The sequence below is a fragment of the Euprymna scolopes genome, chromosome 13 (assembly GCF_053919585.1).
Source record: "Euprymna scolopes isolate OS-2025 chromosome 13, ASM5391958v1, whole genome shotgun sequence".
Lineage (NCBI taxonomy): Eukaryota > Metazoa > Mollusca > Cephalopoda > Sepiida > Sepiolidae > Euprymna > Euprymna scolopes.
Genome location: NC_136494.1, coordinates 84,023,221 through 84,050,818, shown reverse-complemented (window position 1 = coordinate 84,050,818; position 27,598 = coordinate 84,023,221). Strand labels below are relative to the sequence as shown.

At 33.6% G+C, this 27,598-nt stretch overlaps 1 protein-coding gene across 1 annotated transcript in view; it reads left to right on the top strand.

Moving 5' to 3' along the window:
• LOC145292291 (ADAM 17-like protease) overlaps positions 1–27,598 on the top strand; it is an 872,700-nt gene that overhangs the window by 24,207 nt on the left and 820,895 nt on the right. The window lies entirely within an intron of this gene.

Here is a 27,598-nt window from a genome sequence, read left to right as displayed (position 1 = left end):
GAAAATGGAAAACTTATTAGCGGGTACAGAAGACGTATGTTTAGAAAATGGAGAGAACGAGGAACATTTGAATTAATAAAACAACGCATGTGTGATGAGGCAAGAGCAATACGGAAGAATGGATGCTTATCAAAGCTGGAATTGGAGTCCATAAAAAGAGAGGTGAACGCCGAAATAATGGTGGCTGACACGACAAGTGAAGATGTGCAGATTGATGAAGTGTAGTACCTTGAAATTGAAAAGGGGAAACATTGTTGAAAGTAGAGGAATAAAACTTTTGATGAGGAAATGATAAAAGAGGTTGGAGAAGAAGGATACACCTACTTAGGAATTGTGGAAGTAGATAAAATAAGGTGAGAATGTACAACATGTTCTCAGTAGTTGTGAGAAGTTAGCTCAAAAGGAATACATGAGGCAGCATGACAATATTGGAAGAAAGGTTCCATTGACATATATACAAGAAAAGAGTGTTGAAATGCAGTGGAAAATAGTACGAGTATGTTCCAGAAGGGGCGGTGGAGAGTGATTATGTAAAATTATAGTGGGATATGAATATCCAATGTGATAATTTGATTGCAACAAGATCAAATTTAGTCTTGGAAAAAAAGGAACACAAGGCAATAATCATTGATATAGCTGTGTCAACCGGTGTGAATGTGGAGGAAAAAAGAAATAGAGAAGATAGAAAAATACCAAAACTTGAAAAGAGAGATAAAAAGATTGCAGAAGTTTAAGAAGATAGAAGTTGTGCCTATTGTGATGGGAACCTTGTGGAGTGTGACAAAAGGATTTGACAAGTTGATTGAAAAAAAAATGGGGTCCATTGCAATGTTGGAGTACTTAAAAAGACTGCCTTGTTAGGAATCACCAGCATCTTGCCGAAAGTGCTGGAAAACCGAGAAAAGAAGATGCTGATAGCCTATGTTCATTTGTTATGATTCGCCTATCAGTATAGAATCGGCAATACAAACAGCCAGGCACAAAATGTGAATAATAATAATAATAATAATAATAATAATAATAATAATAATAATAATAATAATAATAATAATAATTGTGATAAAAAGGATTTGAAAAATGGATTGAGAAAATTGAGATCTATTGCACTGTTCGAGTACTTGAGAAGACTGCCTTGTTGGAAACTTCCAGAATACTGCGGAAAGTGCTGGAAGATTGAGAAAAGATTCTGATAGCTTATGATCATTTGCTACGATCCGCCTATCAGTATAGAATTCGCAATAACAACAGCCAGACACAAAATGTATCAATAATAATAATAATAATAAATGTGAACGTACATGTTCGTCTCACTTCAATAATCGCGTATATAAAATGAATTTGTATGAGCAGAGAATAGTTAAACATAATCTTAATAACAACTGATAATAATAAAAAGGAAAAGAAAGAATAATAATGTATGCAAATGAAATTTGTATGAGCAAAGAAGTGGGCTTAATCTTAATAATGTTTCGATTGTTTGATTAATTTTTCGTTGAAAGAAAAAACTTTCAATTTATTTCATTTAATTAATTTGGTGATTTCTGTTTCTAATTAAATATTGTCTTCGCTTTCTGATCGATTTGTTTTTTATTTCTCATCGATTAGTTTAGTCTTCTTTTTCTTATCGATTAGGTTTGTCTTCTTTTTCTAATCGATTATTTTCGTTTCAATGATTTGTAGTAATGAATACAAAGTAAATTTCAACCAGGCGAATCCAGCTAGTTTAAAAAGATAAATCATTAATTGGTGTATATTAAATTAAAATGAACATAGTTTAGATGCAATTAAATTTAAATTAGCTATTAAATATTTTCATAATCTGATTATAATCTTTATATAATAAATAATCTAGCATTTGAAGTTGTCTGGTCTGAGAGTCAGACTTAAATAGCAACCCGTCTGATATAACGATACTTGATTCAAACTAACCGAAATTTTCGCGTTTCCTTCATTATGTTATTTACAAAATATATTTTTTCATTTGAGTTTTTTCTTGAAAATATAGGGTGTCCAAAAAGTCACTGAGGGGTTTTAAACTTAAATAGATTCTTTATTTTAATGATATCTTTCTGTAATTTTAACAAAATCTGAGTAAGAATTGTGAAATTTTAAACGAAATGCAAAATTCAAACAATCTTTATAAATGAAAAATAATGTCTTTTAAATGTTGCCCATTTCAGCTTCGCATATTGCTGCTCTTTCCAAAATATTATTCATGAGAGATTGTAGAATTTCTGGATTGCGATTTAACTCCCTTATTTCGTTCCTGGTGTTTTCCTTCAATTCTTGCAGGGTTTGGGGTTTGGCGTTTTGAGATCTCTAAGTTCACGGAACGAAATAAGAGAGTTAAATTGCAATTCAGAGATTCTGCAATTTGTAATGAATAATGTTTTGGAAAGAGCACAAATATGCGAAGCATTTAAAAGACATTATTTTTCATAAAACAAATTGTTTGAATTTTACAAAGAAAAAAAAAACAACTTCCCAATGTCTTAGTCAGATTGTGTTAAATTTACAGAAAGATATCATTTAAGTTTAAGTTCAAAACCCTTCAGTGATTTATTGGATATCCTGTACTTATTCTAGCTAACAAAACTGTTTGGATGGATAACTTTTCCCTTAATTCACTGAAATGTAATTAAATTGAAGGTAGAAGACAATCCTTATTTCAATCCTGAATACACGGCACTAACTCATCTTGGTATCAGTTATTTCCCCAATCTTCTTTATAATTTTCTGAGGAAGTACCTCAAAAATGGGGATAAAACGTTGACAATTTCTTAAAAAATACCACAGGTTTTTCTTCCTCTATGTATCTACTAGCAGTTCTAGGCGGCTTTGCTCTGGCTCTGTGTACTGTTCATAACTTTATGTGCATATATTTATATATATTAAAAAGTGTGAATATGTACGGCAATGCCTTTCTATATAATAGGCTTCCTTAACTACTATAGAGAATTAAAATGATTGATCTATGTCAAAGTAACCTACATCTAAAATTTCAAGTGTTTAGACCCAGAAATTTACTGAGAAGTTTGATAGAGTTTGCAAAGGTCAACTCTGTAAACTTTGACCTCTTGCCAGTCAAATTTTCACCCAAAAACTGATTAAAAAGCTTGCTGCATGTCTGAATACCCGTTAAGTAAAATTTCAAATGTTTAGACACAAAATTGGCTTAACAGTTTGCTAGAGACCGCAAAGGTCAAACCTTTTGAACTTTAACCCCTTGGCAGCCATCTCTTTGGCCCCAAACCGATTAAAAAGCTTGCCTTATGTCTATATACCCTTTACGTAAAATTTCAAATGTTTAGACAAAGAAATGGCTGAGTAATTTGGTAGACACCGTAGAGATCAATTTATTTAAAATTTGACCCCAATTATGACTCCCTGACATTTATTGGGCAAGCTAATCGGTTTGGGTCGATAAATTGAGCTGCTAAAGGGTCAAAGTTCAAAAGAGTTGACTTTGCGGTATCTAACAAACTACTCAGCCAATTTAGGGTCTAAACATTTGAAATTTATAAATAATGGGTATTCAGACATGTGGCAAGCATTTTAATCAGTTTTGGGGCGAAAATTTGAGCTGACAAAATGTCAAAGTTGAAAGAGTTGACCTTTGTAGACTCTACCGAATTCCTCTGCTGATTTGAGGTCCAAACACTTGAAATTTTAGATGTCGGTAAATTGGACATGGGTAAAAATTGTATTTGGATTTGAGATCAAAACAATCAATGTTAAGGGGGCAAAATTCGAGTGAAAGATAAAAAAATTATCTCTGCAGTCTCTACGAAATTACTCAGACAATTTTTGGTCTAAACATTTGAAATCTTACATAATGTGTATTCACACGTAGGACAAGTTATGAACAGTACATAGTAAAGCCGGGCTGAACTGTTAATATATATATATATATATATATATATATATATATATATATATACACACACGGAGACACGGCGTGTAAGTATATGCTAGATTCATATTCAAAATTGCTCTTGTATTAGTATGAAAAGGCAAAGGGGGGGGGTAAAAGAAATATGAACAATAATCTCCAATAGTACATATTTTAAAAAAAGGTAAGGCCTCAAAGGAAACTGATAAAATCGGCTACATCAACTTGCACAATAATTTCAATATTTATAAGTAGAACTTCTTCTTTCAATCTTTGGATTTTTCTTTGGAGTTAACGCCCCCCTCTCCCTAAAACGTCAAACAACAATAAAACAAACGATCTGCAATTCAGACAACAATGTAGAACAATCCTCTTGGTGATTTAAAAAAAAGTTTATTGTTATTAAAACTATAACAGAAGCTTTATCTTCAATATTTCAACCTCTTTGTGCAATATTCGCTTGTTTGACGAGACATTGAAATAACAATAGAAGCCGTGAACACGTTTGAATAAAATATAAATAAAAGACAATGAAAGATAATGATCTTCCATTATTCTCGATTCGACATGAGAATTGTCCATTTTATCGGTTGGTTTTTATCTTTAAATGTTCGTAACGAAAATGGATGTTGCCTTTATATCCTAATACGACATAAGAATTAGATCATATAAATACACTGATCTAGGACAAAAACAAAACGATGAAGTGTAGTATCAGAATTAAAGAGTTCTGCTCTAAAAGAAACTAGAACGTAAGTTGAATCAGGTACAGTACGATGAAGCATTGACTTTTGCCGGGAATGCATTTCATATTGAATTTATACAGTAAGAATCGTTCCTTAAGTATGTCCTCTAAAGTCTTGTCCGAGAACATTTGTATGCACGACTTTAATCGATATACCAGCGCCAGTACCCCCCCCGCTTCACATGCTCACCAATCAACAGAGATTAGATCATTCTTGTAATGACCTGTTCATTATTGATTGCGGTGTAATGCTAATTTTATGCACTTCTAGGAGGCCCACCCTCCCAGGCTTTGCCTTCTTTCTTAGAGAATTACTTAGTTTATTGCTAATCACCTGGTGAATGCCGACGGAACTGTAGAGGCGTCTTTTACGGAATCAAAGTGTTTCTTCCCTTGAGCGCTTACTTTGCGATCCCACTTTCCGATCTTAGTGTCACATTTTTTCACGCTGGAAGAGAAATAAATATATCCCTTTCTGCTAGGAACAAAATGTAGTGTTTGACGGTAGATACTACAATTCCTTATTCAACTGACGTCATAGTATCTTCTACATTAGAACTCTTTGACCTCAGTTCATTTTTCTTTTCGGAATATGCTGACGTTATTGTTCAGTTGGCATGTAAAAGTTGTCATTAAGATTTTATTCTTAATTCTTATAACTTTTAATAAGAACTTAATGTTGCTGTAAAATATGTAGTGCGGCTTCATTATTGGAGTAAAATTTTGCATTTTGCATTTCGGATCAACTCGAGAGGATTTTCTTGCAAGCTGAAATATTATGCGCGGTTTGTTTATATATATATATATATATATATATATATATATATATATATATATATATATATATATATATATTTACATATCCAACATTTTTTTCACTTTTTTTATTTGGCAATTTATAACTACAATAAATTGCGGTTTCACTTAATGCCTTGATTAGCAAATTCTAGCATTGCTACAAATATAATTTGCTGATTTCTTTATGTCCTCGGATGAGAAGATAACAAGAATAGCATTCTTTGAAACTCCGCGGAATAAAGACTTCGTAAATTGTTTTTTGGAGTATTCAGTCGAACAATAAATTTTGATTTTAAAGCTCAACTTACAGTTTTAATTTTCTTTCCCTTATAATAAGCTGTACTATCTATTACGTATTGAGCTTTTTTTAAATTCGGTTGGGATTAAATTTTCTATATATAAATACTTTTATTTATATTAGTTTGAAGTTGACCATTGTGTATATCAGGTAAACACTACATTCCTTTGTTTTCATTAAATATATTTATATTTATATTCATATACATATATATGAATATCGTTTCCGAAACGATGGTATACTCAATTTGATTTTGTTTGTTCATCCTTTTGAAACTGATTTATAATTTACAATTATACAATTATTAATCTGTATACTCAATATATATATATATATATATATATATATATATATATATATATATATGGTAATATAAGTAAGATAGGTTTTGAATTGGAATGCCTCCGAAAACTATTGAAAATCGATAATGAAAAAAAAAAACACCCAAAGAAGGAACAGTCCGATTTGGATCAAAGGTAATACCCTTATGCGGCTTAACATCACAAGTGTATTTGAGAAGTTTCATCACCGCACAAGCAGACGGGTACAGCGTATAAAATCAACAATGTTTTTTTTTAATAAGACAGATATGAAGATATATGATTATTTTCGTTAAACATGTTCAAAAGTAATAATCTCAAACGATATGATTATTTAATTGCAAGCGTTTGTTAATTGGATAATCATTAGCTATGTTATTTCTGTGCGCTATCTCTGGTCATTCTATTTATACTTGTAGAGGAGCAATTTTTTGGCTGCAGGATTTCAATCCCGCTGGTGAGAACCAACGGGAGTTCCTACCTACAGAAAGAGAGACACAACTAACTATAGACTCGTTTGCCGCGAAGATTCGCAAACATACTCTCGACGTTACAACCCGCAAGAACACAATGTTTAGACCAGAAATTGTCTGAGTAATTTAATTTTTAAATTTGATCCCTTTTTTGACTACTAAACATTTATTATTTTGGACTCAAATCATATTATTAAGTTAGATCCATGTCCAAGGAAACTATGCAATAACTCTGTCAATTTTCAGTCTACAGACTCAAAATTTGATATACAGGGTACTGAGATTTGGGGAAATCGATGTGATTGGTTTTAGGCCAGATATTTGGCTGTTAAGGGGTCAAAGTTCAACGATTTGACCTTTGAGAACTCTACCAAACTCATCCGACAATTTTGGGTCTAAACACTTGAAATTTTAGATATATGTCTATTGGACATGGATCTAACTTAATAACTTGGTTTGAGCCCAAAACAATAAATATTAAGGGGTCATAATAGGGGTCAAAGTTAAAAAAAAATTGATCGTTCTTTTTATTTTTTATTCAGCATACACCTCCAAACACCCGTGCAACGCCAAGCACCCATGCTAGTATATATATATATATATATATATATATATATATATATATATATATATATATATATATATGTATATACATATATATATATATATATATATATATATATATATATATATAAGTAGATAGACAGATAAATAGATACATATAGATATAGATCTGTATTCGGAAACAAGACTAAAAGATGCTGTAAATTGTGTTTCCTTTTGTTTAAGAGCATTGAAACCTATGGTTGTAGATAATGGGATTCACTTTTTTTTTCTGCATTTGCACTCTTGTTTTTTCTTGTTTTTGTTGTTGTTTTTTTTTGTGTATGAATGTCGGTTTTTTTTTTTCAGGACAATGTTTTTGCTTAGGAAGGTAAACCAAGCACGCTCTTTATAAATGGCGCTTTTTTTTGTTCTCATCTTTTTATTTTTCTCGATTTTGTTTTGTTCTTTGAATTCTTCATGGTTTGCCTTGTCTTATTTATAAAGACACATATTTACCTATACCTCGCACTTTTTATATATTGAGCGGTTGCATTCATCTTGTGGTTATCTATCTCTTTAACCCCCACCCTGTCTGTCTGTCTGTTTGTCTGTCTGTCTGTCTTTCTCTTTCTCTCTCTCTATCTCTATCTCACTATTGATAGATAGATAAATAAATAGATAGATAGATAGATAGATGGATAGATAGATTATCACTGGAATATCTCATGCAAAATTCTGTGTACTTTAAAATCCACCAGAACTGGATAAAATGCCTAGAAAATAGATATGGGTAAGAAAAATAAAGTCTAGAGCAAGGAATGAGACCCTGGGCCAACGAAAATGTGTAAAAAAAAAGGAAATTGGGAACAATGTACGAAAATGTGTAAGAAAAGAGAATATGGAAACAGGATGTAAACTTTAATAAAGCAGAAGATATGCAAAAAAAAAAAAAGAAGATAAATAATAATAATCTATCGTATATTTCGGCGTATAAGACGACCCTTAAAATAACAAAATCATCTTTAAAAAACAATATTTCGTAAGATACCGGGTGTTATAATCTCTAGCCTAGGCTAAACAAACATGGTTTTTTATTTAGTAGTCACATCTTATACAACCGATTTATGATAAATTTATTAAAACTTGCTCCAATTTTGCACCACGTCGTATCTGACGGTCGCCTTATACGCAGACATATATGGTATATACCCATAAATTTTAGGGTTTTTTCTCACTTTAGCATTGATACTATTTGTTCTATTTAAAAATTATTAAAAATAACTTTTTAATATACTCAGTCATGACTATGCGAGCGACTTCCTGAAGGATAACAAATTTGCATATTCAATTTACAATTAAATCTTGTACTTTAATTAACGTTTATTAATTGACTAGCCTGGATGCCTGGCGTTGCCCGAATGTTTGGAGGTGTGATTTGAGAAAAAAAAATGCGGTGGTAGGCAGGCAGACAAGCTCAAACCCGTACCGCGAAAGAGAAAAAGAATGTAAAAAAAAAGTGACATCTTTGCCGTTACGTCCATTGCTAAACTGGAAGTGATGAAGGTTTAAATTAAGGCTAGACAATCGAAAAGAGGGGATGATTTCCGAAAATATCGACAGAAAAAGCGACCTCTTCCTGTAGAAAAGTGGCCAGTTGAGGGTAAAATAGTGAATTTTTTTGGCCAATTTTTCGATATTTGTCATTTGAAGGGTCTTGCTTCAAAACGATACCGACATCGTGAAAATCAGTCGCCTATGTCGAAAGTTTTTTGCAGACATACATGCATACATACATGCATTATGATGATTGCAACGTCTTGTCAGACGAGTGCCACTCCCTCAGACACTTAAAGTCCATGAGCCCCAAAATTACTTCCATCGCCACAGGACCATTTTAATAGACAAATGCCTGAGGGAGTATCTATACAAATATGATGTTACAGAGTCTTAGCTTTGTACGACAGCTAAGTCTCTCTCTCTCTCTCTCTCTCTCTCTCTCTCTCAGTTCAAAATGTTGAGATCCAGCAACAAGCAAGAGCAAGATAGCCAGCAACAAGTTAAGCTTAATGCAGATACTGGTCTCCCACTTTATGTTTTTTTAAATCAAAGATTTGCTTCTCCTAAAAAGATTGCCTTCCCCACGGCTTACGGAAGCCCTCTCGACCTCAACACACATATACATACACACAAACACACATAGTGCTAGTTGTTCGTTGACCCCCAAAAAGGGTTCATTCGCCCTTTGGAAGGTCTTGTTTTTAATCCTTCAGGGAGACTAGCCACCCTCCTCACCAAACAAGTCTGGTGGGGGAACCAGTTTAGTTGCCGGTGATCCGACCATAAGGCAGGTAGTACTGGGTTACATGGTACCAGTAGCATATGACATGACCTGACATAACATACATACATACATACATACATATATACATTTAAACAGACAGGTGAGATTTATATTGCAGATTATTCATTTTTTATGGATTCTTGTTAGATTATTGGCTACATTGAACTATTACGCTTAATTTTATTTATGCATAGTTTCTACATCATGCATAATTAAGTAGAATTAAGAATGAAAACATTCTAGCACACTGGCCTGTTCTTTTTATATCTATATCTATATATGTATCTGTCTATATACTTCTTAAGTTTAATTTTTTCTCGCTCTGACAATGATATTAAAAGTCTACATTTTCTATTTAAAAATTATTAAAATGAACTTTTGCATATACTCAGTCATGAATATGCGAGCGACTATAAGAAGGTTTACTAAGTTGGATATTTCTTTAAGAAACGAGCGTTAATTAATTACTTTATATATGATTGATTTCATTTCACTATTATGGTGAATTCTATTTATGCATAGTTTCTACATTCTGCATAATTGTGTAGAATTTAAGATGAAAACATTTTCGCACACAGAAATATATAAGTCGAATTTTTGTTGATTTTTTAACGATAATTGAATTCTTTTGATATAGTTTGACTGCTCTAGGATTCAAACCTTATACCATATGTGCTATGGTCAAATGCATCAACCGTTGCGCCAAATCTCTAAGGTTTGAAACACGATAACTGAATTCAACTATCGTTAAAAAATCAACAAAAAAATCAACACAAGTTTAAAAGCGAAAAAATAACATAACTTCATAACGGTTAACGCACTCAACCATATGGTCTGAGTTCGAATCCTAGAACAGTCGAACTAAACTCCTCTCTGAACATTGGGTATGCAGAGTTGAAATTTGATATATAGGTTATTTGGACCTGTCGCACACTTTCTGTTTGGTTTTCAGCCGGCAAAAGTTGCTGCTAAAGAGTTAAAATTGCAAACAAAACAATGAAGGGTTAGTCAAATAAAACATTACTCCTGCTGTTACTTTTGCCCATGCGCAAAATTAAACATTTATAGCTCAAAGCCACTTAGCTTAGAACCTTTTGCATCCATCTGTCAGTAGCTCAAACGTTAACAACACGAAGGCTGGAGTGCTAAACAGTGGTTTCGATTCTGAAAATAAAATTCCAGATAAAAAAAAGTAGTCCAAAGAATCTAAATTATATATAGAGAAAAATCAATTAATTATCGCCCCTTCAAGGTGACAACAGTAATATACGTATTTTATATTAAAAAACCCCAAAAAGCAACAACAACAACAACAACAAAAATAAATAAAACAAAACAAAAACATATATGCTCATATATTTCTATCCCAGTATAAATATCTCCATCTACTTACTTCCATTGTTGGAGTTCCGAAAAGTTCTATTATTTATTTTCTATAACTGTACACTGACTGATGCGTTCGCTTCGGCTTTTACAAATGCAATTGTAATTGAATTGCCTTGTGCTATTATAGTCTCTTGCGAACATATATGTTCTTTTAACATTAGCACAAATAATTCAGCTTATCTATATTTGCTAGACGTCTACCTTCATGCTTCTGCAAACAAGACGTACGCATGGAAAATCTTATTTCTTTATCAATCGAGCCAACAAACACAATGGGCCAGAGTCTACAGCCGCAAAATAACACGTGTGAAGTCTTAAGAGACATAATACTTGTTTGATGAATATATGTCATCATTTTTATTCTATATGTCTATTCCTGTAGGCATTATTCTCTTCTTCCGGTCTACGAGAAGACAATCTTTTAAATAATGATTGATGGTTGTTTGGTCATGTGTAATTCACTTCTTAACCTCTGTAGTTTCTCTCAGCGTATGTATAGGCAAACACACGAAGTTATTTGTCTCTGTTCTTAATTTCACTATTAGGATTCTAACTTTACAAAATTAGTATTATTTCTTTTTGGTGTTTAGAAATTTGATATAATTAATTTGACTTTTTTTTTCTTTTTATTATTTTGTCGGCATTCACCGAGGATGGGTTGAGCTGGCTGCTTTCATAGAAGAACACACATTGTCCCGGATGAACGCAAACTACGCACGACGGTCTGCAGTGGGCAAGATAGTTATGGGCAGCCAGTCATGGGACTAGCGGCGAACACTGTAGACCTGTGGATAGCGGTCGCTTCTATGTCGGCTTTGATGGTGTCTAATCACATCTTCAGCTGACCTCTCGAGTGTCTTCGCCAATCTTACAGTGGTTTTGCAGCTATTGCTCCGTGGGCGAACTCTCCTTATCGTGATGCGTAGTGTAGATGAGCCAATAAAGTCTCCTGTTCAAAGGCGCTTGGTTAAGAGAATGATCCTGAGTTGCGTTCAGATGTCCAATATAAAAATCTGGATGCGGTATAATCAATTTTCTGGAAATAATATGAGATGAAATAAAAGAAAAAAGAAAAAAGAAAAGCAAAAATGAATTGCATACTTTCTCCGAAGAGCAATGCAAATGATTGGAAAAAGAATTTTGCCCAAGGTAGGGGGGGCAGGTTTGTTCCATTGTGTCAACACATGTGTGCATTATTTTGAAAGCATCTTCACTGCGATCTTTTTTTCAGTGAAATTTCGTCGTCCTCCCTCTTGCAGTATCTGCTATTCCCAAATGGTCACCTATTTGGTACTGGCCAGGCTCAATGTTGCTTAACTAACAAGAACCAGTATATCAACATGATTATGTTGTATAATGTAATAGAGAAGTAATTTATAATTTCATGTTTTATTGTTTGTGTTTTTTAACACATTATTCCAACGAGTCAAACATTTTTTGTAATATATATATATATATATATATATATATATATATATATATATATATATATATATATATATATATATACTAGCATATGTACTCGGCGTTGCCCGGTATTAAACGTAATGTTAAATTTTTCTAAGGCAAGATGGATGGTTAAGATCATATTTAGCGCAGCTCTTCATAAACTCCTCCATCTAGGGATGGTGCACACCAAGTTGGGGTTTTCCACCATCCCTAGGTGAGGGAGTTTATGATGAGCCACACCAAATATAACCTTAACCTTTGACCTTGATCTTAACCTTGAAAAATAATGTGCATCATCTCTAGCTTCGAGACCATCATCATGTCAGATCTGGTCATGATTGGTCCAGAAATATGAGCTGTAGGAGTGTATATATATACATAGACTATGACCGTTACCTTTGATCTTTACTTTGAAGAATAGTGTGAACCATCACTAGGTGGGGGACCATTATCATGCCAAGTTTGGTCATGACCGATTTAGTGGTGTAAGCTGTAGGAAAGTATATATACATATACCTTGAAACATGCTGTACACCATCCCTAGGTGGGGGATCATCATCATGCCAATTTGGTCATAATCGTTCGAGTGGTGTGGACTGTAGGAGAGTTGTACACACACACACATGCGCGCGAACGCTACTACTTTATTATAAAGTATACCCGTTCAGCCTGAACCCTAGTGTCTAAACATGAAAATTCGAATGTAATAACAAAATTATAAGTCATATAAAGAATGGTGATAAATCTAATAAAAAGAATAAAAGATTACATTTACAGAAACATTTTTAAAAAATTAGGATGAACTACTTTACTAGATAGAAGAAAATGATTAGAGATTTAATTGAATCTTTCAAAACAAATAAAATTAATGTCATTTCCAACTATAGTGGACATTTTTTTATTTCTCTATTTGATTTAGAAGGTCATTGTCAGGGTAGACTTCATAAACTAAATCTATTAATCGATTGTATATTTTTGCTAAGTTATATAAGAATAAGTTAATGCAGTCTGATTTTATGACAGGACGAAGTATCACTGATGCTATATTTACTCTGAGACAAATCCAAGAGAAGTATCTTGATAAGAAGAACCTGTGTTTTGCTTTTGTGGATGTGGAGAAAGCTTTTCGCAAAGATGTTGTTTGGTGATCTCCACATAAATAGCAAACGAATGGTTGATGATGGCTGTTCAAGTTATGCACAGAAAAGCTCAAAGTCGTGCTCGAATAAAAAAAGCATCAAGCAAAAGTTTTAATGTTGTGGGAGTAGATCAGGTTCACATACCGAGTTTATTTTTACCTGTGTTTCAGGATCACGGTAAAATGAGTTTCGTATCGATTATCTGGAAGAGATGGTGTATACTGATGGTATAGTATTTTCCTGAGAAACAATGGCTCGCCTACTTGTAAAATTAAAAACTTGGAGGCATACTACAGAAAGTAAAGGTCTGAAATTGAGACCACAACGATGATCAGTTTTTGTAGTGTTGAACCACTCCCCAATAAAAAGGAAAATTCCTCCACACAAATTGTGGAAAATGTTCAACTCCATTTTTGTGGTAAATTTAAGCACATAAGAAGTACATATGAAATGCAGTGGAATTACAAATAGATAAAGAATGTACACAAAAGTGTAAGACAATTAAGACAGATGAGAACTTAGATGTGTGAGGAAGTATATCTGGATGACAAAGCTATTGAGGTTTCAGAAGTTTTATTATCTTGGTAAAATATCATTGAAGCACAAAGACGAGATGATTAGAAAGTTAGGAATGGATGAAGCAAGTTCAGAGAACTTCTGCTATTATTAGCCAGCAGAATGATACCATTGAAGAAAAAGGTTTTGAGTGAGAGGAGCAGCAGCATGAACAATATATAGGACTAATCAAAGAATAAATTCGTGAAAACATATGGACACACCAATAAAAAAGACCTTTGGACAGAGAAACGGAATCACTATTTAGAGCCACAAAACCGACATCAGAATAAAAAACTTAAAAGCTAATATAAACAAAACACAAAAAAACAGTAAATGTAGACTTTGTGGACAAAAAGATGAAATTGTGAATCACATAATAAGCAAATCGATTGTTCATAAGCCACATGTGGCGAAAAACAATAATACAGTTACAGTTTTTCTTTGGTGCCTTCCTCCTCAGCCTCTCTTAGCTAGTGAAATGAAGTCGGCGTTTGATACTATAAAATGTCCCTTCCTTCTCACTAGTCAGCTTATTGACATAGAGACAGCATTTCCATTTATATCTTTCACAATGGACCAGAATCAAGGCGCTCGTTTTCAAGCTTACGATATATTGGATCAAACCAGGTTTTGTCAGTTGCAGATGAAATTTCAAGCATGTAAAAATAAATCATATTAATAAATTCTTTACTTCTCATAAACCAAACAAATGTTAGACAATGTTTTTGTTTGCCCATTGATAGTAAGTATATTTTGTTGATAGATGCGTTCTATTAACATTCCACATTATTATTTGTCTTTTATATTACTAACATTGTTTTGTCAGACCTTGCTTGTGAGTTATAATAGAACTCCCAGTGAGCAAGCCATATTCACATAGCATTTTTCTACTGATAATAGACTCGTTATATAGAATAGTTCCCAAATACCCTCAAAGTTGTATATATATATATATATATATATATATATATATATATATATATATATATATATATATACTAGCATTTCAGCTCGGCGTTGCCCGGTGTTTGGAGGTATATATTGAGCAAAAAGACAAAAAGTGGTAGCAGGAAGGCAGGCTCGAACCCGTATCGCAAAGGAGGAAAAGAGAGCAGGGGAAAAAACCGACATCTTTGCTGTTATGACCACCGCCAAACCGGAACTGATGTAGGTTTACATTAAAGCAAGACAATCGAAAGGAGAGTATGACTTTCGAAAATATCTGCGAAAAAAGCGACACCATTTGTAGAAAAGTGGCCAGTTGAAGGTGAAGATATTAATATTTTTAGTCAATTTTTCGATATTGGTTATCTGAAAGATAGAACTTCAAAACGATACTGAGCTTGCCTCTGTCGAAAGTTTTGAGCAGACATGCAAACATACATACATACATACATACATTTACATATTGGTAACTAAAGTTTTCGACCGAAATAGATTTAAAAAAAAGCTTGCTCTATCTCTGAATACCCTTTATCTAAAATTTCAAATGTTTAGACCGGAAATTGTCTGAGTAATTTGGTAGAGACCGTAGAGGTCAATTTTTTTTAACGTTGACCCATATTATGACCCCTTTACATTAATTATTTTGGGCTCAAATTAAGTTATTAAGTTACATCCGTGTCCAAGGAACCTATATCTAAAATTTCAAGTGTTTAGACCCAAAATTGTCGGAGGAGTTTGGTAGAGTTCTCAAAGGTTAAATCGTCGAACTTTTACCCCTTAACAGCCAAATTTCTGTCCGAAAACCGATCACAATGACTTTCCCAAATCTCAGTACCTGATATATCAAATTTCGAGTCTGTAGACTGAAAATTAACAGAGTTATTGCGTAGGGAAATGTACACACACACACACACACACACAAACACAGATACACAGACACGTTCACTTTTATAGATATACTAGCATTTCAGCCCGGCGTTGCCCGGGTGTTTGGAGGTATGTTGAGCCAAAAAAAAGTGATAGTAGGAAGGCAGGCTCGAACCCGTACCGCGAAGGAGGAAAAAGATGGGGAAAACACCGACGTCTATGCTGTTACGACCACCACAAAACCGGAGGTGACAATTTTTAAAATTAAGGCTACACAATCGAAAGGAGAGCATGACTTTCAAAAATATCGGCGAAAAAAAGCGACACCTTCCCTGTAGAAAAGTGTCCAGTTCAAGGTGAAGATATTAATGTTTTTGGTCGTCTCAAAGGTCGAACAACAAAACGATACTGATCTTGAGAAATCCGTAGCCTCTGTCGAAAGTGTTGAGCAGATATACATACATACATACATACATACATACATAAATACATTTATATATTGGTACCTAAAAGTTTTCGACCCAAACCGAAGAAAAAGCTTGCCCTATTTCTGAATACTCTTTAAAGTTAACTTTCAAATGTTTAGACCGGAAATTGTTTGAGTAATTTGGTAGAGACCGAAGAGGAAACATTTTTTAAAACTTTGACCCCTATTATGACCCTTTAACATTTATTCTTTTGGTCTTAAATCAAGTTATTAAGTTACATCCGTGTGCAGTGAACCTATATATAAAATTTCAAGTGTTTAGACCCCAAATTGTCGGAGGAGTTTGGTAAAGTTCTACAAAGGTCAAATCGTTGAACTTTGTCCCTTAACAGCAAAATATCCAGCCGAAAACCGATCAAATAGATTTTCCAAAATCTGAATACGCTGTATATCAAATTTCGAGTCTGTAGTCTAAAAATATACAAAGTTATTGCGTAGGGATATGTACATACACAGACACACAAACAGATACACAGACAGACAGACACACAGACACGTTCACTTTTATAGATACTAGTATTTCAGCCCAAAAAACAAAAAAAAAAGTGGTAGTAGGAAGGCAGACTTGAACCCATACCGCGAAGGAGGAAAAAACCTGACGTCCTTGTGGTTACGACTACCGCCAAACCTGAATTGAGTTATGTTAACATTCAGGTTAGACAATCATAAGGAGAGGATAACTTTCAAAAATATCGGCGAAAAAGGCGACTCCCTCTGTAGAAAAGTGCCCAGTTGAAGGTGAAGATATTAATGTTTTTAGCCAATTTTTCGATATTTGTCGTATGAAAGGTCGGACTTTAAAACGATATTGATCTTGGTAAAATCTACCGCCTCTGTTAAAAGTTTTAGGTTTTAGGCAGACATGCAAACATACATACATACATACATTTATATATAGATACCTAAACGTTTTCGACTCGAACCGATGAAAAAGCTTGCTCTATCTCTGAATACCCTTTATATAAAATTTCAAATGTTTAGACCAGAAATTGTCTGAGTAATTTGGTAGAGACCACAGATGTCAATTTTTTTTAAAACTTTGACCCATATTATGACCTCTTAAAATTTATTGTTTTGGGCTAAAATCGAGTTATTAAGTTAGATCCATGTCCAACGAACCTATAGCCAAAATTTAAGTGTTGAGACCCAAAATTGTCGAAGAAGTTTGGTAGAGTTCTCAAAGGTCAAATCGTTGAACTTTGACCCCTTAACAGCAAAACTTCTGGCCGAAAACCGATCACGTATATTTTCTCAAATCTCAGTACTCTGTATATCAAATTTCGAGTTTGTAGACTAAAAATTGTCAGAGGGAAATGTACACAGACACACAGACAGACACAGACACAGACACACAGACACGTTCACTTTTATAGATAGATAGGTAGATAGATAGACAAATAGATTAAGCAAAAAGATATACGTATACATAGATATATATGGAAACAATATTATGCAAGTATAAATCATGTAAAATATCTGCACGAAAATAATTACACGTAATAGTTAACTCTAGATGATCATCCCATAAGAAAACCGAAAAATTAATAGCGAATTAATTAAAATGAATGTTTAAAAGAATATGCAAATTAGTTAGATCTCTGCTAGTGAATGCATTTCCACAACCCATATATAAGAAAATTGTATTTTATTTTTAAGTAAATAGAAAAGAGGGGTTTTAATATGAATATCAATACACACACACACACACACACACACACACACAAAAAAAAAAAACGAATTTATAGGAGTATAGAAGAAGATAGAATAAATAGAATATATATATATTACATGCATTTTCTATAATGCGCTTATTCTGGTAGTACACGCTTATTTCGATTGGGTGTAGCGATTTAAAACGTGAACTTTATCATTAGCAATTACATCTGTAATTATCATTCCGTTTTCTGTATTATGTAACACTATATTTCTTTTACGTTTGTTTTAACGGCCTTTTTCTGTGAGAAATAACTGTATGTATATGTGTGCAAACATATCTTTATTATTACCATTTTTGTCATCACTATTATTTTCCCGTTTACTTTGCTCCTCGTGTGTTTTCAAGAAAACAAATATTCAATACTTGCTTAGAGAAGATACACCAACACGTGGTCGCCATCCAAACGCTTAAATTAGGATATAAAATATTTAAATTTTATATTTTCAAACATTAAATTTATAAATTTCTACCGTTCAATACTCATACATTGCCCAATTGGACACATGATCAAATGTGTTTTTAAGAGATATTCTAGAGGTAATACCAAAGGTTTGTGGGTTCAATCCTCGATGAATGAATTTAAGAAATAAACTGATGTATTAGAATGAAACGATTTACCCCAGGAGATTAAATAAAGTGTTCAGATGAAATTTATCAGGAGGTAATTTGAAGAGCAACACAAGTAATGATAATTAGACTTACTCGATTTTGTTTTGTTGGTATTGGTTTACACGACAGAATCAGGTATTCAGTTTACTACAAATGATGTTATGGATATATTTTTGGAAATCGCTCCAGATAAGGCATAAAACCACTTAACGTAAGAAGCGAACAAGGACAAAAGATGATTATAGCAAAGACAGGAGATGCTTATTGACCATAGTATTGAAAAGACCAAGGCTATAGGTAGAAGAACACAGTCAGCAAAAAGAGAGTTCCATTGGCTTGTAATTTTAGAAAAAAGCTAATTGAATAGAAGTTGTATTATAATAAAGTATCAAACAGCAAATTGTGACCACTAGACTAACGAGTCAAATGAGCTCGAACAAAGGAAGCAGGAAATAGATCAGATAATTCTAAAAAACACATGCCGTAATAATGTTTATGAAAATCATTTGACTAACAACATCACGTCTGTGTAAAAGAGGTTATAGAGAAGAAGAAAGGATGGAACTAATCAAATTATAGATACGATTCAACACCTTATCAAAAAAAAAAAAAAAATTAAATGGGACAGAGATTTACCAGTGCAAATATGACGGCAGTACTCCAGACATGGACTAGCAGTAAATTTGTAAACATAGAGAATCGTTTCAGGCGTGAGAAGTGTTTAGAGTCCAAGAGTGAACCAGAAAGAGAAATAGATCTAGTAAATGAAAAGCATGGAGAATATAATGCTAGGTTTTTAATCTGCGTTGCAATAACTTTAACCACTGCTGTCACAAAAGCAGCTGAAAAAAGGCCAGAGAGTACCACGGTAAAGCTGTGAAAATGATCACAAAAAAAAATGTTGATGACAGCTATTACTAATGGAAATTTGGCATCTGTCTATTTGTGTATCAGGACGAGTAATATATAATCTATCTCAAGTTATGCTGGTGCGTTGGAAATTGTGATTTTCCTGACAGGTTGGTTAGTGCAAAAAGAGTTTGTCAAATGATGGGGTTAGAGTTGACGATGTCACCTGGGGTGTCATTCAGTCATGCGATGCTTCCCCCACTCTCGTTCACGCGTAGACGAAATAAAGAATCCATGCCAGAAAATCGGCGTTATGTTTTTGTCAGATGTTCCTTTACAGCATCGACCAGTGACGGAAAGAATCGATCAGAGAAAACCAAGATGAGAAGAAACAGAAAAAATGTATGATTACTTTACCGCAATATATATATATACACACACTAGAGATGGCACGACCGCATACATAGACATGCATACATAGACAGACGATCACGGTTGCGCGCACACATATATACATATAGACACATATTATTAAATAAGATATAATAACAAAGACAAAAATCTCCTCCTCCTCCTCCTCCTCCTCCTTCGAAATACAACACATGGACGCATGTATGGCTGCTGTAAGCAAATGACTGAGCTCTTCGAAATGACGTCACCTTAACGAAACAATTATAAAAAGGAAGAATGTGTGTGCAAACGGATGACGATCAGGCTAGATAGAGGATCATGTTTTATTTGGAAAAGTACTCAGAAATAAATGTTGTTTCAACAGAAAAAGGCAAGTTGAATTTATTTTCTATTCCTTGTCTTTGTTGCCTTCGCAATGGAGTCTACAACGTGTTGGGCTCATACATGTTAACATGTGTGTAAACGTGTGTAACGTTACATTTGAATCGCAATCTATACCATTACTATATTCCAATGTTCAATTCAGTGGGGATAGTGTAGTATCTGTTCATTGATCATGATGTCATCTTCACAGGTATTAACATTTCTCGGATGTTTCATTTTACTTCAGTCGAAGTTCTCTGAAATCAGGGGGGGGGGTTCTTTCCTGAGGCTAACGCTTGATCTCTATATAAGATACATAAATATTCAAATATTCCATTTAAATTCTCCTTTATCGCTCAAGCACTGAATTAGTAAAAAGTAGGGAACATAATTTTCTTCTTTCCATTAAATTTTATATATATTTTACATTTTCCTCTTTCCATTTAAATGTTATATTTTACCTTATAGTATTGTGGTATCGTATTTCTGATATTTTTCTTAAATATAAACTAAACATAAAAATGTATCTATATATAAATGATAATAAACGTTAAAGAATAAAAGAAGAAAAAAATAGAATAATTAACCTTTTTTCTGATTGGTCTAAAACTTTTGGTTATTTGAAGCCGCCATAAAAAAAAATAAAAGAACTGCCATCTGTTAGCTAGAAACCAATCGTTCGTTTTGAAAATTAGAAGAGCATCACCCCCCCCCCTCCGTGCAGCTATACTCTGGTAAGTTGGCCCGTTATATCCTACATTTTTTTTTTTTGATTTAATTTTTCAAGTTGGATCCAATTTTTGCAGCGCGTTAGTTTATTAACGATGAAGATAAAAAACAGTAAAGAATGGATTTCTGCATAACACCGTTGTTCCAGCAGCGCGGTTCGTGTTCTGTATAAGTGCCAAAGCGTGTTAAGGTCCTTTCCTGATCCTGGCGAACTTGAAGAAAGAATCTGATCAACTTTAATCATCCTTCTAGTAAAAAAGAAGTACCTGAACAGATAAAAACCAAGTGTATTAAGTTTTGTAGGCCTATCTAATCTCTTGAAAGTATTCACAAAACCTACAGTATATTATTATTTTTCCTCTCACTTATTGACCAGATAATTACATTATAGAAAATCTTTCTTGAGGTCTCTTGGTCATACTGGATTCCAGGACAGGAATTCATCTAGTCTGGTTGAGTATCCAGCTTTTTCTGGTTACTGGAGGTAACATAATTTAGAGAAGGTGCACCATTCCTCGTAAACGTCAGTGTGGGTTAGCCATAGCGCTGTTTTGTTTAAGGGTATGACTAGTGTAATCTGTTTTGCCGTCATGATGCCATATTCTCATGCATTGCCTTCTCCTTTGGAGAAAAGTGAAGAATTTGTTCTGTTGTCGTAAATCTATTCTCCCAGCAGTTACGCGTTCCTTTTTTTTTTTTTTTTGACGTGGGGGGGGGGTGTAATATATATGGTCGATCATAATAAGATTCTCCCAGTTAATTTCTTCTCTGGGGGTAGCGCAGTATATTTTCGTTCATTATATATGCTAATAAACATATGTGACCGCATGGAGCGTAAATAATGTAAATGACAACGATACTTCAAATAAAAAATATTTTCTAAAACCAGACGTTATTTGTATTCGTTACCGTTTTATTTCAATCCTACATATGTACTCTATGACTTTATCTTATACTGAAGGCGGGTTGATTATTTTATTTGGTTAACAATAGAAAACCAAGTTGTTCACCATTTTGTTTCGTTTTTTTTTTCTTTGCTATATGAAACAACCCTGATTACATTATAAATTATGCATACATTCTTTCCTTTTTTAAACAAATGGAACCGTTTTCCTTTTAGAATAAAATTATGTTTTCTTATCAGGTCAATCAACACATTTTGCGTCTAGATTTTCTTGCCGTAAAATCATTGTTTATTTAGACAGTTCCTTGCATTTCTATAAAACGTTCTGCCTGTCAGTCTGTCATGTTTAACCTTTAAACAGCACTTTCATTCATCTATCATAACTTATTATTTTAGATTTTTACTAAGGTGGTACTATTTATCAAGGCCAAAAATCATTTGAGGATAAGAATTTAATAAGTGTCAGGTGGCCGGTGAGACAACTTAATGATTAATAATGATGATGGTGATTGGACAGAATTTTATTATTTAAGAAAGCATTTCAAAAGGATTTGTCTATATTGGGCTTGAAAACGACGATGTTGTAGTCAGCTGGGAAGCAACCCTACGCCATTGTATTCCACAGGCATGCAGTTCTAGGAAAGAAACTTTGCTCATGGAGATTTTGTTAAGTTATAGATAAATAGATAGTTAGAGAAAGAGAGAGAGAGAGAGAGAGAGAGAGAAAAAGAAAGGGTACTATTGACAGTGGTTGTAGCTAAAGGAGTTTTGTTATGAATGTTTTACAGAGGGGAGATCATAGATTGAAGTCCACTTGATGTTTAAAAACTAGAAACAACGAATAATTCCAGGAATATCACCGATGCTTCACAAGAATAAATACACTAATACATTTCAATGATTTCATTTCAAGGTTAATCTTTTATCTAGAAATATTACAAAGTCATATAAAATGCGTAAGCACTGGTCCATCTGACATAATGGTTAGCATGCTCGCTAATGGGCAAAGAGACCAGCGTTCAATCTTCGGTCGAGTTATACCAAAAACTCAAAAATGGTACTTGATGCCCGCTTGCTAGACACTGAACATTATAAGGTGAAGGTTAAGGGTAAATCGCCAAATCTGGAAACAAGTGGCGCCATCAATTATAGCTTTGTGTATTAGCGAATAAAAAAAGACTTCAGGTTGTCTTCGATTATGGTCAATCTATCTATTATTATTCATAAAACACCTTTCAATTTGTAGAAGTTAGTGATAATAATATTTTGTTCTCATAAGTGCCCAAGGAGGCAAGCAAAGCAAAAGATCTTTACCTTATGGTTAACTCGTCCCTCAAGTAATCTAAACATTGTATTCAGGCTGCTAACAAAACAAGGAACATTCTATTTCTAATACGGCGTTCTTTATGCAAGCTCACTCCTGAAGTATTTCTCCCTCTTTATTTCTCCCGCATCAGGTCATTGTTAGAGTATGGTGTATAGACCTCTTCTACATATCTAATACATGATAACCAGCATCAAGAGAGTTCAAAGACTGGCTACTCGTGTTTATCGGATCTGCCCTATGAAAGCTGGCTCAAAGTTTAACATTTTCTCCCTTGAGTGCTGACGATTATGCAGTGATCTCATTTTGGTAACCTCGATGGGATAACTCCGAATCTCCTAACTGTATCCTAAGGAATTACTGCTTTCCATAGTTCTTGTCGTCTCACCACGTTTTGGCCGAGTAAGCTTCTGGTTGGCTTTGGGTAGGATTGAAACCGCTATCTTCAGACCACCTGACGAAGGTCAGAGGAATAGTTGACCGAAACGTCATGAAACAACAACTAAACAGATGAGGATAATAGTCCGCAATAAAATAAATAAATTAATTAATACTAATCTCAATAATGAATTCCAATTAAATAATATATATATACAATTCGACCATGGAAGATCAGATAATAAATAAACGTGGATTTATAAGACCAAGAAATACAACCTTAATCGCCCTTCGGGGCCCGTGACACAGTGGATAAAGACATTTAATCTCTATGGTTTCAGGTAAGCATTGTCTGAAGATAGCAGTTTCAATGATATCCAAAGCTGACCAGAGGCTTACTTGGCCAACACGTGGTGGGATTCGGAGTTCCTGTCCCATTGTGGTTACCACCTGATGAAGGCAAGAGGAATAGTTTGCCGAAACGTCATGAAACAGCAATTAAAAAGATGAGGATAATAATCTGCAATAAAATAAATTAATAAATAATATTCATCTCAATAATGAATTCCAATTAAATAATATATACATCAAATCTGTTGCCAAGATCACTGGAAAAATGGTTGGATTATTGTACTCACTACCGATGCAATCTATCTGTATAAGAGCCAAATACGTCCTAAAATGGAATAATATAGCCACATCTGGACATAAGCTGCTCGGCGCACCCTATCCAATCGTGATAGAGTTCAAAACTGGCTTCGAAACCTAGTAGGTGATGCCCTTTTCTCTTTCCTGCAACCTTTTCCCACAGAAGAGTCTCTGCTCTATCGATATTTTCATGGCAAGTGATTGGCTGAACTCTAATTTATAGTCCCCCTTTGCCAAACATTTACAAAAACACCTGATAAGCAACAACCACGATATATGATTTCCTCCACTCTCTATCTATGCCTAATTCTAAAAGCATATTTCATGAACAAAGCTTCTTTCCTAGCCCGCATGTGGTACACTGTTCCATTGGCCTACTTCCCAATCAATTACAATATGGTAGACTTCAAGTCTAATGTAAACAAATAATTTTTGAGCCGTTCTCTTAAATAATCCAAACTTTACCCAATCTACACAATTTAAAATTACAAGATAAACACCTTACATTCATTAACCATTGAGTGGCCTTCGAGCCTTGATAAGTGATGACTATCTTGTAAAAAATATATTAGCAGGAAGGCCTGGCTTTTCCATCAATTAAAGTAAGAATCCTTTGTCATTTTGCATCCAGTCTGTATCCAGTCATATTACCATTTTTATTCTTTTTCCTTTTCACATATTATAATATTCAGTTTTAGTGATGGGACCAAATAATGTTCTCAGCATGGACCTAAAATTCATCAAGCATTGATGTTGTTTATTTTTTTGTCGTTTTTTCTCCTTTTGTAAAAATTCAATCAGGTTCTGCAAAGCCTAACACAAAAATAATTTTTTTTCTCTACAAAGCAAATAAACCAAACACTATGAATAAATATTTGAAGGTATTAAGAACTTGAAGCATAAATTTTTGTTACCAAAATGACTGGATTCTGCATTAAATGACTAGTAAAATGTTGTGATGCAATGAATATGAATACATCTGAGCCATTTCACACAAGAATATGATTAGCAGGTGTAAATCATAGATACGGACGAGTATGGCAGCATGGGGAAGACATTGGAAGATACGCCGAAAGTCTAAAGCTTAAGCATATTACCAGCTACGATAGTAAGCAACTGTTCATTATGTTGATTTGTATTAATCTGTTGCAGCAACCAAGACCACTCAACTACTTCTGTGACAACGGTCATAGAAACAAGCGTCCAAGAGTAGCGTATGTGTATTGTAAAAAAAGTCACTGACACTGGAATTCGAAACTCGACCGATAGGAAACGAAAAGGTGACATATGCAAATTAAGACGCGGGCGAATTTGAGCATATAAAAAGCCGGTATTTCTTTCATTGGGGAAGATTGTTGACTCGGTGTTGTTTTGAACGCACAATTAATTCGCGTGTCAATGCGAAGAACGACGGATTTTCTATGAACGTCGAAACAGGAAGAGAAAAAGGATTGTCGTTTTTTTTTTGTGTGTATGCCGAGAACGTTGCAATCTGAAGAAGATAAACATTTTTTTTGCCTGAACATTTAACAGTTTTCGACTGTTAAAATGAAAACTTTAATTCCAACCCTAGAACTTCAAAAAAATTTATCCGTTTCTGAGGCATATTTTATATTTTTTTATTTTTAAGCTAAAAAATATATTTCTTACAGTTTGAAACTTTTAGGTAATGACCCAAAGGTTTCAAAATGTAAGGAATATAGTTATAATTGTTCCGATTATAATAATGTTCCTTGTAAGAATAATTATTTTTGGAAAGAAACTGGAGAGAACTACACTATTTTAGAGTAAAGAACATCCTATCATGACCAAAAGAAAAAAATATCGTTAGTCAGATCAAACATGGATTTGTCAATGCATTTCTAATCCAGTCCAATATGGAAAATCTGATAATATATATTTACTGAGTGTAATAAACAATGGTTGCATCTGATTTAAAAAAGTGGAAATATACATGTTTGTATAGATACAGATATATACACGTACACAAAGAAAACACACACACACACACACACACACACACACACACACACACACACTCTCTCTCTCTCTCTCTTTCACACACACACTTATATATATATATATATATATATATATATATATATATATATATATATATATATATAAGTGAAATTGTCCGTGTGTGTACATTTCCTTACAAAACTACTTTGTCAATATTCAGTTTACATACTCGAGAGTTGACATAAGAAGTATTGAGATTCGGGAAAAACTTTTTAATCGGTTTTCGGCCAGAAATTTGTCTGTCAAGGGGTCAAAGTTCGACGATTGGACCTTTGAAAACTCTAACAAACTCCTCCACCAATTTTGAGTCTTAAACACTTGAAATTTTAGATGTAGGTTCCTTGGACATGGATCAAACTTTTAAATTTGATTTGAGTCCAAAACAATAAATATTAAGGGGTCAAACTTGTGGTCAAAGTTAAAAAAATTGATCTGCGGTCTCTACCACATTACTCAGCCAATTTTTGGTATAAATATTTGAAATTTTATATGAAGTGTATTCAGGAATAGGGCAAGCTTTTTCGTCGGTTTTGGTCGAAAATTTGGCTTCGAAGGGGTCAAGGTTCAAAAGATTTTTGGTCTAAACATTTGAAATTTAACATAAAAGGTATTCAGACATGCAGCAAGCTTTTTTTAAAATTAGTTTTGGGGCGAAAATTTGGCTGCTAAGAGGTAAAAAATGAAAGAGTTGACCTTTGCAGACTCTATCAAACTTGTCCGCCAATTTTGTGTCTAAGCATTTGAAATTTTAGATGTAGGTTACCTGGACATATGCACATAAAGTTATGAACAGTACATAGGGCCCGAGCAAAACCGGGCTGAACTGCTAGTATATATGATAAATATACGTACATATATAAAACAAACAGAAAATAACACATATATATGTAAAGAATATCAAGGACATATTTTAAATATGAAGATTTAGGTTGTGTTTGCATAGAGATTAAGAGATGGATCTCGAAGCTGGGTTAAAAAAGCTTCAGTTGGGAGACTGAATTCTTTAGGCTTTTAAAATCAAGTAAAAAAAATCTGTTTTAGATTACCGGTCCCATCAAGTTAAGCAGATAAATTAAATTGTGTTGAATTTTTGCTTATTACAAAGCTAATTAAAATTTAACTTAGTTTGCATGTTATTTTAGCATCGGGATTAATTAATGGGGTAAGTTTAAAAATAACTATTAGGAGTGCTTATTAATTTAGAATCTAGTTTAGTTTCAAACAAGAAGGGATAAGCTGATTAGGTTGATCAGTGCAAAATATTATGGCTGAGGAGATTATTATACACAAGTTAAAGAAAGGCTTGATAGAAACAGAATAATGGTAGTATGTAAGAGTGTCAAATATAAATTCTGTATATCTGGGTGACAACGCACTCCTGTCATATTAAAGAACATGCT